Raw genomic sequence first — 13,553 nt, forward strand, 5'->3', positions numbered from 1 at the left:
GATAACAAGGGATGGAGGAGGATGGTTGTTGTGGTTTAGTCATTCAGTCATGCCTGACTTTTGTGACACCAAGGACTGTAGCCCACCAGTCTCCTCTGTCCATGGGATTTCCCAGGCAAGAATACTGGAGTATGTTGCCATTTCCTTCTCGAGGGGAACTTCCCAACTCAGGGATCAACTCACATCTTCTGTTGGCAGTCAGATTTTTTACCAGAGAGCCACCTGGGAAGCCAGGAGGAGGATGGTACATAGAATTTAAATCTAGATTAGCAATATTTGTGGTATCAAAACATGGGAGTTGAAAAAAATAATCATTGGATAGAATGGAAATTAATAGCACAGACTCTATGAATCATTTTGTGCATGTGTGTGTGTGTGTGTGTTTGTGAAAAGCTAAAAGGAAAATATATAAGATCCTATATAAATATATTTACACACAAAAAAGTCCATATCCTGAATTGTAAAATGATCGCTTCTGAGATATGGGGTATGAATGATTTTTCTTTTATTATTTTGGCTTGGTATAGTTTTCTAAATTGTCTATATTGGACAAGTATTACTTTTTACGCTCTTCAAGCATTTTGTTTTAATTACAAAAGAAATAACATTAGTAAATATGTTCAAGTCAGGCATCTTTGGACAATACTGAAATGATTGCAGTTTAAAGAAAGCATTTTACTTCAACTACTTCCAATATCATCAGTTCAGTTCAGTTCAGTTGCTCAGTCATGTATGACTCTTTGCAACCCCATGGACTGCAGCACACCAGCCTTCCCTGTCCATCACCAAGTCCCAGAGCTTACTCAAACTCATGTCCATGGAGTCGATGATGCCATCTAACCGTCTCATCCTCTGTTGTCCCCTTCTTCTCCCACCTTCAATCTTTCCCAGCATCAGGGTCCTTTCAAATGAGTCAGTTCTTCACATCAGGTGGCCAAAGTATTGGAGTTTCAGCTTCAGCATCAGTTCTTCCAATGAATATTCAAGACTGATTTCCTTTAGGATGGACTAGTTGGATTTCGTTGTAGTCCAAGGGACTCTCAAGAGTCTTCTCCAACACCACAGTTCAAAAGCATCAATTCTTCGGCGCTCAGCCTTCTTTATTGTCCAGCTCTCACAACCGTACATGACTACTGGAAAAACCATAACCTTGACTAGACAGACCTTTGTTGGCAAAGTAATGACTCTGCTTGTTAATATGCTGTCTAGGTTGGTCATAGCTTTTCTTCCATCCTTGGAAGCGTCTTTTATTGCAGTCACCATCTACAGTGATTTTGGAGCCCAAGAAAATAAAGCCTCTCACTGTTTCCATTGTTTCCCCATCTATTTGCCATGAAGTGATGGGACTGGATGCCATGATCTTAGTTTTCTGAAAGTTGAGTTTTAAGCCAACTTTTTCAATTTCCTCTTTCACTTTCATCAAGAGGTTCTTTAGTTCTTCGCTTTCTGCCATAAGGTTGGTGTCATCTGCATATCTGAGGTTATTGATATTTCTCCCAGCAATCTTGATTCCAGCTTGTGCTTCACCTAGCCTGGCATTTCCCGTGATGTACTCTGCATATAAGTTAAATTAGCAGGGTGACAATATACAGTCTTGACGTATTCCTTTCCTGATTTGGAACCAGTCTGTTGTTCTATGTCCAATTCTAATTGTTGCTTCTTAACCTGCATACAGATTTCTCAGGAGGCAGGTCAGATGGTCTGGTATTTCCATCTTTTTTAAGAATTTTCCACAGTTTGTTGTGATCCACACAGTCAAAAGCTTTGACATAGCCAATAAATCAGAAGTAGATATTTTTCTGGAATTCTCTTGCTTTTTCAATGATCCAATAAATTTTGGCAATTAGATCTCTGGTTCCTCTGCCTTTTCTAAATCCAGCTTGAACATCTGGAAGTTCACAGTTCACGTACTGTTGAACACTGGGTTGGAGAATTTTGAGCATTACTTTGGCCACCTGATGCAAAGAACTGACTCATTTGAAAAGACCCTGATGCTGGGAATGACTGAAGGAGGGAGGAGAAGGGGATGACAGAGGATGAGATGGTTGGATGGCATCACTGACTCAATGGACATGAGTTTGAGTAAGCTCTGGGAGTTCATGATGGACAGGCAAACCTGGCATACTGCAGTCCATGGGGTCACAAAGAGTCGGACACGGCTGAGTGACTTAACTGAACTGAACTGACTTTGCTAGTGCGTGAGATGAGTGCAATTATGCCGTAGTTTGAGCATTCTTTGGCATTGCCTTTCTTTGGGATTGGAATGAAAACTGACCTTTTTCAGTCTTGTGGCCACTGCTGAGTTTTCCAAATTTGTTGATGTATTGAGTACAGCACTTTCACAGCATCATCTTAATTCCATCACCTCCACTAGCTTTGTTCATAGTGATGCTTCCTAAGGCCCACTTGACTTCACACTCCGGGATGTCTGGCTCTAGGTAGTGATCACACCATCATGATTATCTGTGTTGTGAAGATCTTTTTTGTATATTTCTTCTGTGTATTCTTGTCACCTCTTCTTGATATCTTCTGTTTCTGTTAGGTCCATGCCATTTCTTTCATTTATTATGCCCATCTTTGCATGAAATGTTCCTTTGGTATCTCTAATTTTCCAATATCATACACATCACCAAATTGGTGTTACAAGTTTAGCTTGTATTCTTCAGGTACTTTACCAGCTCATTTACAAGAGAAAGCTAGAGAAATGTTTTTTGTTCACTTGCTATGTTTTGGTTTTGATATTGATTCATCATAAATAGATCCTAAGCCTGCTCCTCTCTTTTATAAGTATTCTTTACTTAGATGATTGCTCCTTGTCCATTGGTTTTAAATGCTGGTCTATATGGCCAGTGACACCTAACTGTATGTGTCCAAGCCATGACCTTTACCCAGAGCTCCAGACTCTCTCATAGTACTTGCTCATTTGATATTGACACTTGGCTATGTACCAAGCCCTTTGAACTGAATATGTCCATAATAGAATTCTTGGTGTCTGTTTTTTCCTGTACCCACAACCTCAAACTGCTCTTCTTGACCTCAGTAAAGAGTATTTGCTTTCATTCATCCAGACTAGAGCCAAAAACTCAAGAAATTGTCCTCAATTTCTCAACTTCACATTTAACGCATCAGCAGAACCTGTTGGCTCTACTTCTAAAATATATTCCATATCCATTGACTTTTTTCCATCTCCACCACCATCAGCCTTGTCTAAACTATCAGTCTACTTCTCTTCCAGCCATGTCTTAGAAAAAAAATGATTTCCATGCAAAGAAGTGATTTGTAAAAATGTGCATCTGATCATCTTACTCCTTAACTTAAAACATCCAGTGGTTTATCATTTCTTTTCAAATAAACCTCAGACTCCTTACCATGACCTATGTATCCCTCCATGGCACATGCCTTGGTCTCCATCATTCTGGCCACACTGCTTTCCCTTCATTCCTAAAACAATAGCAATTCATCTGGGCATAGAATCTCTGCATTTCTGTTCCTTCCCTCTGAAAACTCTTCTTTCAAATATAAGTGAGCCTGATTCCTTCTCAACTTCAAGTCTAAACCGTAGTGTCACTTTCTCAGGGAGTTCTTTTCTTACTCTGTGCTCCCTTATTATATATAATTTTATACATGTAAAATATAAATTTTAAGTTAAGGAATACATATAATTAAGTAAGAAGAATGCTGGGACTATCATTATACAATCATTACACATGACTTTACCCACTTGGGGTTTTGTCAACAAATCATTACTACCAGAGAATGCTCATTTATTTGCTTAGGGGTCAGGACCAGATATGTACCCACACTAAAATTTATGAAGGAAAAAAAAAGAGGATCTTTTCTTAGCCTATTAGCTAATCTGATCTTGCTCATGAGCCTGCCCCCAATTTTTTCAGCTAGTAGCAAGAAAAAATAAAAAAGAAATTATATGAATTATATTTCCACTTTGAAACTTAATTCAATCGAACTGCTTAAATAGTCTTTTTCGATGTGGCTTGTTATAATTATTCTCTCTTTTACTTGTATCTCCTCAGCTCTCTTTAATTTCCTCAAGTAGGAGAAGGATTTATATCTCTTCAAAATGGTGTGGAAAAGGGACTCTCTGGCTTCATGCTAGTTTTTGGGTAACTCAACCATGTTTAGTGAATGACTATTATAATCTCAGCATTGCTTTTAATTGATTACATGCACTGTTTAATATAATCCTTGCAATAACACTATATATGTTATAAGGTAAATACTTTCATTATCTTGGTTTTATAGTTGAAGGAACTGAGACAGAGAGAGACAATGTTGTTTGTGTAATTTTACTGCACAGTAGGGTTTCCCAGATGGCACTAGCAGTAAAGAACCCTCTGCCAATGCAGGAAACAAAATGAGACCTAGGTTTAATCCCTGGGTCGGGAAGATGCCCTGGAGGAGGGTATGGCAACCCACTCCAGTGTTCTTGCCTGGAGAATCCCATGGACAGAGGGGCCTGGCGGGCTGCAGTCCATAGGGAATTAAAGAGTTGGACATGATTGAAGACTTAGCACACACTACACTGTAAATGGCAGAGCCAGGACTTGTAGCCAGTCTATAACCCATGCCTTTTGCCACTGTCCTGTGCTGCTTTGGTAATGTACTGGCTGGATCCCGGTGAGCTACGTTGGCTCTGTCCCATCCTTGTGCTTTCTGCTGGTGTCTGTTACTGACATGTATACCTAATGAACCTGGGGTTGAGTCTGCTTGGCTTGACCAGGCACTGGGCTGCCAACTCAGCATTCACATCGCACAGGACCTGAGGGAGGTTTCCGAGGAAAAACAAAACCCTGTTCCAGCCTGTCTGTGCCTTTCTACCCACTCACCCAGTGTGGGCCAGTCTACACTTTCATGTGGCCAATTCTAGTCAGTGGGTTCCTCTTCGACTCCTAATGGGGAATGAGGTCAGAGCCCTTATGTTCTCCTCCATTAAATGCTCATGTCTGACTGTCTCACTCCCCTATTTCAGTCCCATCTTTTCCTTCTCTTTTACTACCCCTAAGCCAAGGGGGATGGGCTAGCACCTACTTTGTAACATTGACTTTCTCTGGCTGTCTTCTGTCTTCCTAAAGTAGCACTTGTCATCACCTCTTTTCCATAGGCTAGACCAACAGAATCACTGTGATAGAACATGGTTCATGGGGTAGAGGGGTAAAAATGCCTTGCTTTAATACTTGTCCAATATTTTCCACACCTCTCTTGCGTGTCTCCCCCAGAGAAACACAGGCTAATGGCAGCAGAAGCTTCAGCTCCTTGTCTGTGTAGACCAGCTGGCTGATTTCTAAATCTCAGTTGTTTACTCCCTTAAAACACATGGTCTGTTTGTCAGGGATATGACCCTAATAAAGACCTGTGCAATACTTAGAAGAATAAAATACATTGTAAAACCTTTCATCCATCAAATGTCTGTCATGCTGCCAGGCCAGGTGGAGTAATAATTGTGCTTGCATGTATCAGCAAATAACAGTGTAATAGATGAAACTACTTCAAGTAATTAACTTACTCATAGCTTTTTTTTTTTTTTTTTGGACAGAAAGGAGCCAGAGAGGCTGAAGTCATGAAGCGTAGGAAAGAATGAGGCAAGTAGAGAAGGTCATCATAGCATCATGCTGTCTGTTTAAACACTGAAAAGACAAAGTCAGCATGATTACACACACACACACACACACACACACACGCATGCATGCAATCACCAGAAAAGAACGATAGTTACTGGGTGAATATAGGAATGCATGAATGAATAAGTAATCTTGATATATATACCTATATTGTAAAAAAGACAAACCAATGTATATTAAACAGTTTTAATTTACCCATTGTGTAAATTTCTTGTGGCTACTACTAAAAATTATTAAAATCTTGGTGACTTAAAATAACACAAATTTACTCTTTCACAGTTCTAGAGTCTAGAGGTCCAAAATCAAGGTGTGGGAAGGATTATTTCTTTCCAGAGGTTTGGGGAGAATCCATTTTTTGTGTCTTCTGGCTTCTGGTGGCTGTCAGCATTCGTTAGCATTTTTTGGCTTATGGCTACATCCTTCCAATCTCTGCTTCTCTCTTCACATCACCTTCTCTGTGTGTCAAATCTCCCTCTCTCCTATAAGGATACATGTGATGGCATTTAGAGATTATCCAGAAAATCTAAAATAATTTCCTAGCCCAGGGAAGGAGAGGACACAGATAAAGAGAAGAGAAACATCTGATTTTCTGGCAATATATCAAGCAGGCTCAAATGAAATGGCCTTTAGAAATTTTTAGATGTCTATGACCAAGGAAATCCTGGCCTTCAATGTTCTAGCTCTATCATAAAGGTGCTTACCACTATTCTTGACCTTGATTTCTCAAGTTCACCTTTCATCATTTTTGTGCCCACTTGAAATTAATCTCTTGGGGGTTTTGACCATTGTAAATATTTACCAAAATATGCAATGATATAAGTACCTATCACAATGCAAATGAGGAATAATTAATATATAATCAAGAAGGATGGAAAAGGAAATGGCAACCCACTCCAGTATTCTTGCCTGGAGAATCCCATGAACAGAGGAGCCTGGCTAGCTGCAGTCCATGGGGTCACAAGAGTTGGACATGACTTAGTGACTAAACCACCACCACCACCAATCAAGAAGGAGCATGGAAACTGATCATTTATTTTCATGTATCCTCCAATTGTGTCCCACCACCACCCCACATTCCACCCAAACTCCAAATAAAATGTAGATGGGTAAAGGAAAAAAAATTGACTATGCATGTATGACTTCAGTATTGCAGATTCCAGGAAATGTTTAGAACTCCTTCAGAAAAAATGAAAAACAACAAAGTTTTCCTAATATAGACATGGTTTAATAATAAAATTTAATTAGTTGTGTTAACTCCCTGGGTACTTTTTGTAAAATTTCTTTTATATAATTTTTATTAGTTATCATATCAAAACAAAGGCTCCTTCTATTTCAGTGTTATAACCTTCAGGACACATGGCTTTCATCTTGTGTTCAATGGATGGCCCACCCCCACCTCCCATCACTGGAAAAGGCAAAGGGAGTAAGGGGAGGACATCTCTTCAAGGAAAAACCCAGGAAGCACATTGTCTTTCTGCTCTAAAAGCCAGAATCAAATCACATAACCACAACTAGTCTCAAGGAAAGCTAGAAAAATGTACTCTTCATTTTGAATGGCCTTGTAAGAGTTAAGATTCCATTGCCATGGATGAGGAGAATGTGTACTGGGGATCAACCCACTCTCTCACAGTCCACCCTTTTGCCTGGGCATACATCTGTGGTACTCTTCTCACACATAGGGCACATTCACGCCCTCTCCAGATCTCATTCAAGCATCTGACAACCTGCTAAAATAAGAGACAAGTTATGTGCCCCTCTATACTAAATTTACAGTGGTGGAATAGGACTAGGATAACTGTCTTAAAATCTCTAATTTTAAATGAGGAAAGATAGGAAATCCTGAACAGTTATCTATCCATAGAGATTACCAAGGACTGTTGGTAAGAATCATGAAAATTACATGCCTTAGATTAAGCTCCTTACATAGACAGTCTCCTGCCCTAATTTGCCTCTCTGTGAGGAGCCCATGACTTTGCCCACTGGGAAGTTAATTTCTAGTCTAGTGTCCTCTGTGGTCATTTCTGAAGTATGTTTGAGGGCTCCCCTCCTTTTTTCAGTTTGATTTCTTCTGGTTCAGAATGATCTGATTTTAGTTTGACTCATAATATCTTTGTAAACTTAATTTGTACATTCTTTGAAAATATAAAGTCCTCAAAAGGTTAGTAGGTTTCCAATGTTTTTGATCCTCCTCAATTTCATTTGGGAGTAACCACAACCAAAGTTCTGGACGTAATTTTAAAATCTGAAATCACTGCTGTTTTTTTGACTTACTGGTGTCTGTATTCTACTATCTTACCCCACTTTCTCAACACAATGGATACTCCTAGAGGATTTTGGAACATTTACCTTGGCTAAAAAAGCAAAGCACTTAATCTGACCTTTACTACTTGTCTGTTCTCAATATCTAGCTGATACTGTGAGGCCCCAAATCACCAGCAGACATATTTCCCACCCATGAGGTTGACAGTCTTGAGGACATATTGAGGAAGGCATTGTATAGAAAGTGATACTTTGAAAGGTAAACAGAATTTAGATGAAGATACAAACGAAAAGTGATTCAGTCAGAGGAAACTACAGGAAAGGCTGTGAAGGCAAGATAAATGTGGTGAAAGAAAAGAAACATTGGCAAACAGACTAAGATTGGGACTTTCTGCTACTGAAAATGTAGCAGAAGCCAGATGATGGAAAATTTATATACTACATTAATAAGGGCCATTTCATACTTTGAATAGTGAGTGGTGTGGCAGTTTAGTTGCTAAGTCATGTCCGAATCTTGCAACCCTAGGGGCTGAAGCCCTCCAGGCTCTTCCATCCATGGGATTTCCCAGGCAAGAATACTGGAGTGGGTTGCCATTTCCTTCTCCAGGAGACCTTCCCGACTCAGGGATTGAACCTGTGTCTCCTGCATTGCAGGAGAGTTCTTTACTGCTAAGCCACCAGAGAAGCCCATGCTTTGAAAAGGGTGGTAGCTAAATAGATTTTTGACAGTCCCTTCTAATCACAGTGTGCAGGATGGATTTAAAAAAAAAAAAAAAAGCTTGAGACAGCACCACCATTTAGAAGGTTATTATAGTAATCCAGAGAAGAGGTGCTGAGAGAATGATAAAAGGCCAAGAAATTTTTAATAAATAAAGTCTGTAAGACTTGGTGGTTGTTTGGCTGTAACAATGTGAGAGAAAGGCAGAAGGCAAAGTCCAGGAACAGCAAAGGGAGACTGATTCTTTCAGAGGCATTAAGATGGAAGAGCCATGAATTCCAGGTGTAAATATTCAGAGGAGGTAAATACAAGACACTTTTTTCTCAGGAGATAATCATATTAGAGAAATTTATTGAGGAGGTTTCAGTAAACAGACAACAGTTAAAATTTTGCAGCCAGAAAGATATCTCTAGGATAGAGTATATGCTGTAAGAAGGAAATCTGAAGATCATCAAAATCTTAGAGGAAAGCAGAAAAAGAGAAGCCTTTCAAGAAACCAGGAAGGAAAGTCAGAGAAGTAATAAGAGGAGAATCAAAGGAGTGGTGTAAAGGAATTGCTCCTGGGAGTGGGGAAAAAGGCCAGATTGCAGTAGGTTGAAGAGTAAACGGGGAAAAAGATGAAAGAGTAGGAAAATGCTGCTATGACATTTACAGTGGGAGAATAGAGTGGGAAACAGGCTCAAGCTAGAACTTCTTTTAAGGATAGGAGAGGTTTATCTCTAATATAAACCAAAGACAATGAGGGTGGGGGAGAAGTGGGGGAAATGGATGGATGAGGTCCCATTCCAAGAAGGGAGGAAATCATGAGCATGGTGGAGAGATTAGCCGTGATCCTGAGGGAGGGCTCGTCCTGGATTGGAAGATGTGCATGTACATCAGTGTATCAGAATTGGGGAAGAGAAAGTTGACAGATGCTACACTTAGGGGTTCCAGCCAGTCCATCCTAAAGGAAATCAGTTCTGAATATTCACTGGAAGGACTGATGTTGAAGCCGAAACTCCAATACTTTGGCCACCTGATGTAAAGCACTGACTCATTTGAAAAGACCCTGATGCTGGGAAAGATTGAAGGCAGGAGGAGAAGGGGACGGCAGACAATGAGATGGTTGGATGGCATCACCGATTAAATGGACATGAGTTTGAGTAAACTCTGGGAGTTAGTGATAGACAGGGAAGCCTGGCATGCTGCAGTCCATGGGGTCGCAAAGAGTCGGACATGACTGAGCGACTGAACTGAACTGATACTTAGTTAACTTGATTTTGCAGATAAGTGTAAAGGAGTTGTGAGTGAGCGCGCTTTGGAATCTACTACTCTCTTCACATTCTCTGCACTTAATACAAGATTTAGATCAAGCCCAGAGAAATGGGGATTAGATGTCCTGGGAGAAGGCAGGAATACAAAAGAGTAAACAAAACAAAATCTTAGAAGTTGATCTCAGCAGTCCCTGCTGTGGGGGTTAGAGTGTGGTCACATCCTTAGGAGGTGCTGCCTGTTCCCTTGGGGTCTGCCTTTACCTCCTTGTCTTACAGAGTGGAGGTTTTGGAATTCCCATTCAATCCACTATCGGTTCAGAATATTCAGCTGGAGCAACCCGGACATAATTATTTTTGAAAATTGGGCTTTAAGGATCAATAGGATTTGACTAAATTTGTGCTAATTTTTAAATGTATAATACTTCTTTGATAGTTGATCAAACATCCTGCACATTTGAACTGTTACTCCTAACCATTTTTCATACTACATTTATCTGAGCTTAGTCAAATATAAGGTGCCATTTGAAAACCAAAAAGAAAAAAAAGAGAGAGAGAGAATGAGAAAGAAAGAGAAGAGACCGAAAATTACCATATGAGCTGAACTTACAGAATCAAAAATAACGTCATCTGGTAAAGAAACGCTTTCTGAGTAACTCTCCACAATTGCTGGTGTGGGTTAGAGTTTCAGAGTTTATGCCAAGGCTTTTTGGAACCCATACCTAAATAGTCTCTTCTTCCTCATTCTTCTTTTAAAGCTACTTCATAACCTGAGTCTTCTGAGATCTATAATGAGAGGGAGAAAATATCAAATTTTAGGAGATTCTGCCACACAGGCACTTTGTGAAAATAAATGCTGCAGAATTGCACTTCTTGTTATAATCACCTACAGCTATTTCTGTGGCCTGGATTTTGACTAAGGCTACAGTGCTGTGTGACTGTCATACAGACACCTAAAGAAAGTACAGCAATTACACCTTAAATATAGTGGCTTGCTTGCTTATTTGTTGCCCATTTAAATGATATTCATTCTTGATTTTATTCCTCCCTTCAGGAAAATTACACAAAATACTATCAACAAATGCAGTCTTTAGAAAATTTATAAAGTATGTTACTGTTCTCTTTTATCAGTGTCTTCATTTTAATCTTTTCTAACTCTGATCAGAATATAATATCAACTCAAACTTCAGATCAACACCAATCTAGTTTCTTCATTCTCACATTTAATCTTTGTTCTCTTCGCTGAGGGATAATTTCTGCTCTACATAAGGCAGGTTGAGTACATTGCCACATATATAAGTACTCTCCCTCCTCACACATGCACACTCCCCTGCACACACACACACACACACACACACACACACAGGATTTCTACAGGAGGAAGAGAAAAACTGAAACAAACAAACTGTGACAAATTTCCCAAACTGGGCCAAAAATAGCCCTTCTGCACGAAAACCATCAATTCAATGCAAAAAAAAAAAAAAAAAAAAAAACCTTACCATCTGGTTACTGTCAGGTCAACAAGGGCATGAAAGAAGACTCTGTTTTTATACTTGGATTTATTTTTCTTTCACCAAACATGCTGGGTTTCTTCCACTGCATGTATTGTGTCTAGAAAGGGCATATTTGGTCTTCCACATTGAGATAGTCTTAGCAGAACTCTGTCGAAGCGCTAGCATTATTTTGTACTTGTCTCTCTCAAATGCAATAAGCTACACTCACTCTTTTAATGACAGAGTCTCAGATTCTGATGAAATAGCCTTTCTTACTGTTTTATGCAGACTTAGGCCATAATAACTCTACCTCACTTTAGCACAGGTTCCTGCACAGAACTCTGGTACCAGGAAAACAGCGAAACCAGAAAGGAGCAAGGCCCTGAATAGCACCCGGGAATTGTCCCCAGTGGCCTTGTTTGAAGATGCTCATGATGTGAGCCCTGGTCTGCACTGCCGGGTTTCCCAGCGTCCAGAGTGTGAAGGCTGCACTGAGAGCTTTCCTCACACACAGGCCCCGCACAGCTGCTCTTATTTCTCTAATAATGAAAAGAGCAGAAACACATCTGTTTTCATGCTCTGCTGTTGACAGTTCACCAAAAAATGTGCATTCAACAGTTTTTATCCAAATAGAGACGTGTTGGGTCCAAAACACAGAGAGGTTATACGACGTTTTGGTTTTAAGTTTGTGCAAGAAATTCAAGTTTTACATTTTTATGTCACGCCTAGAACAAATTTCTCTCCAAATTCTGACAATATTCTTAGTGAGGCTCCAGGCCGTTTGCTGGAGTGTCACTGCAGTCTGTTGAAGCTCGATTCTACTTTTTATAAAGTATATTTTGAGATAGTTATTTGACTAAACTGAATTGTGCAAAACATTTTAGTCTTCAAAGCAAGGAATGGTAAAGAGTACAAACGCATGTATAATGGGCTTATGATGTAATAGAAATATGTGAGCATAGACCATTGCTTCTTTTTGTGATCTGATCATTCTTTAGATTCTCTTCCCCTAAAAAACCCAGCCTGGAAAAAAAAAAAAAAAAGTCATTTCTCTTTGATAAAAACTTGTGTATAAAAAATGTTCAGTTTAACAGATTAATATTCTTCACCGTTTGGGATGACAAAACATGTAGAGTGATTTTACCACTCATGAAGCAGAGAAGGGGAGAGGGGGGATAAGATATATAGCATGTGAAATTGCATATCTCTCAAAGGGAAAACGTTTTCCAACATGTCTTTTCAGGATGCCCTGTGTAAATGAGTGGCGAGTGAGTAGTTGTGATCAATGGAGAAGGATTTGGGAGGAGAACAAAGAAAGGGAAGATTGTTGGCTTTCATCTTAGAGTTCATTTCAACCACATCAAATAGATATTTAAAATATATTACTATATGCTATTAAATAATAATAATAATTATGTCATTATTTTTAATATTTTAGATTATTAGAAACCAAAATATTTTAAACACACACCTAGGTTTTCTACCTATGCTATTAAAATTCAGTTTCAGAACCAAGTCTTCTGAGTAACCTCTTTTTGTTATTAAGAGTGTTCCAATAGCAACAGTTAATTGACTATCAGGATGAAGAAGAAATACAGCCTTTTGTTTCAGAAGGAAAAACTGAAGAACTTAAGAGGAATCTCACAATTATCCATACTTGTCTCAAAAGTTTATACTGAGGAAGAACCTGTGTGTACCTAAATGAATAATTGAAAAGAGTCAAGTTGCTTTTCTAACACATGAACAAATAACATATTTTCAAGGCATTACTTTGAAGTAAAGGTCTCGAACCTTAGCTGCCAGAAGAGCCAATTAGTACAGAAACACCTAGTACTCTTATGGCTGAAGTATGCAGAATTATTCAACCAAGTTTCAGGTTAGTAATTTTTAGAAGATTTGTTTCACAAGAAGTAGAAAAAGTTTCACCTGTTGGCAGAGGCTTTAGTCTATGTCTATACTCCTTTTATCAACTCAGCCACAACCTGTGATCATCGTGAATTTCCAAACCCACATGTACTGTCTTGAACACATTGAGACTCAGCTTCAGATCTGGTGCCTATTCTTTGGATGGGCATTTATTAGCTAATGAACCAACACTGAGTAGTCATGGTCCCTTTATAATTGCTTGTTTGAAAAAAAAATTAAAAAAGCTAAATCATTGTGAAAATGCTTGCTGCATATTTACATAATGTGCTCT

At 39.1% G+C, this 13,553-nt stretch overlaps 1 long non-coding RNA gene across 5 annotated transcripts in view; it reads right to left on the minus strand.

Moving 5' to 3' along the window:
- Positions 1–5,806: 5,806 nt before the first annotated feature.
- Positions 5,807–13,553, minus strand: part of LOC113898177 — a 162,313-nt gene continuing 154,566 nt past the window's right edge. For 3 of the 5 annotated variants that reach the window (XR_003512558.1, XR_003512555.1, XR_003512556.1), the window contains 2 exons: positions 10,474–10,649; positions 5,807–6,115 (listed from right to left, as the gene is read on the minus strand). This is a non-coding gene — a long non-coding RNA (uncharacterized LOC113898177). The remainder of the gene's footprint in view (positions 6,116–10,473; positions 10,650–13,553) is intronic. The other 2 variants (XR_003512557.1, XR_003512559.1) reach the window with 1 other exon arrangement.

This window comes from Bos indicus x Bos taurus, chromosome 9, assembly GCF_003369695.1.
Source record: "Bos indicus x Bos taurus breed Angus x Brahman F1 hybrid chromosome 9, Bos_hybrid_MaternalHap_v2.0, whole genome shotgun sequence".
In the NCBI taxonomy this organism is placed as follows: Eukaryota; Metazoa; Chordata; class Mammalia; order Artiodactyla; family Bovidae; genus Bos; species Bos indicus x Bos taurus.